The sequence below is a fragment of the Penaeus japonicus genome, unplaced genomic scaffold, assembly GCF_977035675.1.
Source record: "Penaeus japonicus unplaced genomic scaffold, GWHDUDI00000001_assembly GWHDUDI00000022, whole genome shotgun sequence".
In the NCBI taxonomy this organism is placed as follows: Eukaryota; Metazoa; Arthropoda; class Malacostraca; order Decapoda; family Penaeidae; genus Penaeus; species Penaeus japonicus.
Genome location: NW_028234424.1, coordinates 33,369,166 through 33,371,665, shown reverse-complemented (window position 1 = coordinate 33,371,665; position 2,500 = coordinate 33,369,166).

The window sequence follows — 2,500 nt, the reverse complement described above, 5'->3', positions numbered from 1 at the left end:
CATTTTTCTTTGTCCTGTGATGCCTTTCTATTATTGGCGTGTTTGCATTTATGAGTGATTGTGTTTACGTATTTGCGTGTTTGTTACCATAGGTGTGTGTGTGTGTGTGTTTGTGTATGTGTGTGTGTGTGTGTGTTTCATATCAAGCAGTTCTTGAGTATCTTCTATTAAGTTACTCTCAGAACAGAGGCATTGGAGACACTTGGTTACCTTAAACCTCCTTTTATTTTCCCCTATTACTTTCCAGTTTCCGTTTCTTCTCATCTATTTCCTTGCCTCTTCCTCTGTTTCTTCCCCTCAATAAACTTTCCCTATTTTTCTCCCATTCTCGCTTTTAATCTCCCTTTGCCTCCCATTGCTTCCTCTTTTTTCCGATGTACCATTTTCCTTCCCTTCGATTTTTCTCCCTTCTTACCTATTTTCTCTGTCACCTATCCCGTCTATTTATCCAATATTTCCTTTTCTCTTTCCTTGTTATTATTTTTCGTCTCCTCCTCTTCCTATCCCCTTAATCCTCCTCCTCCCCACCCTTCTCTTCCCTATCCCCTCCTCTTATACCCTTCTCCTATCCCTCTCCCCATTTTCTCATTTGTCGTCAGTCTTCCCTCGTTCCAAATCACCTTTCTTCCTTTTCCCTCCCTTGCCCCCTGTGTCCCTCCTCCTCCCCTCCTCCTCCTCCTCCTCCTCAGACTGCGAACCTAAAACCGTTAGTTAGCATAAGATTCAGAAGCTTTTTTTATCATTAAGGAAAACGGTGTCGTTCACATAATGAGATCAGGGAAACCTCCGACATTAATCTTCTCGAGATGGATAAACAGAGACTTTTAGGTTTATTCTTCAAGGCTTCAATTTCGATGTTTTTTGTAAGGACGTGAGTTAGGCTTATTTCGTCTTGATATGTTTAATGACCGGAGGAGTGACACTTCTGTAATCAACCACTTCTTTACGTTTATCTAATGTTTTCCGTAGAATACCTTCTCTTTCTAAATCGTAGCGTAGATTAAGCCAATTACATTTCTCTTCTCTTTTCCATTTTTGTTTCTTTACCTCTTTCTTTCTTTCTTTTTCTCTTTTTGTCTTTTTTGTTACTGTATTAGTATGTTCTTTGTTTCCGAGTGTTCAGCGCTGTAAGTCACACTCATTGAGCAGGAGAGCACGTGCGAGCACTTTCGACTATAAGAAAGTATTGACTCTGGTATATTGCACTACTTGCGAAAACGCATTGGACTAATTCAGGGCTTTTAGAGTTAATACAATAAGCGCAAATTGGGTAAATCATATAGAATGGCGCCTTTGTATTACCGGCAAGTTTTCTGTGTGTACGTGGAAGTCTACACATGTGCGTATAGAAGCGTTTTTTTATTGTGCTCGTGAATTTGGAGATATTTTTATAATTGTGTGTGTGTGTTTGTTTGTTTGTTTGTGTGTGTGTGTATGTGTGTGTGTGTGTGTGTGTGTGTGTGTGTGTGTGTGTGTGTGTGTGTGTGTGTGTGTCTGTGTCTATGTCCGTGTGTGTGTCCGTGTGTCAATCCCTTTGCCTGTATGCCTATAGTCCGCGCACATTACAAATGTACCAAAGGCTCTGTATTGAAGCTGGGCATTCATTCAATACAATCTGTACGGAAACAAAGGCAATATTCCATTTACTTTACCGAAAACAAAGTTAAATAAAACACAAACCCGAGTGAAAAAGCTTAAGGACTGCCAACCCGGACGGTCGCAGTAGATGGCGTTAGCAGGTGTGGAGACGAAGAAACGGGGGAGGGGGGAGGGGGAGTGTGTGGCCCTGGTATTAAGTCAGCAGATGACCTCGTCCGACATCAAGAGAGATTAGAGACAAAACCCTCGAGTGAATGGAGTCATGACCGATGATGGCATGGTGGTGGCGATGGTGGTTGTGGTGTTGAAGGGGATGTTGGGACGTAATGATGCCTGGGGTGGTTGTTAGTGAAATCTCGCGTGGAGACCGTAGACTTTTATTGGAGTAAGAAGGTTAAGTGTCAGGGGGGATATGAGAGGAAGAGACAGAAGAAGAAGAAGGACAAGATAATGAAATTATGAAAAGATGATGAAACGCAGAAGAAATAGATGAAGAACGGAAGAAGAATAAGGAAACAAAAATAAAAAGAAGTAGAATAAAAAAAATCATAATATCTTTATAAGCAAACGATAGGAAGGGAAGTTCGAATAAAATAAGAGCTAAGGAAGAGGAGAAGGTACAAGAAGAATAGAAGAAGGAGAAGAAAGAAAGAAAGAAAAAAAACGAATAAGACAAAGACGATCAGGAGTTGGAAAAAAATACAAGAAGAGAAGGAGAAGGAGGAAGAGGAAGAGAAGGAAGAAGAAGAAGAAGAAGAAGAAGAAGAGCCAGAAGGAAGAGAATGGAAACTATATCCATCCTCCTCCAGCTTGTTCCGGCTTATGGTTCATTCTGACCTCGGAAGCCCAAGCTGAACTTGATCCTTGTGTGCGGGAAGTTGGCCAGGGCAAGCGTGTTCCA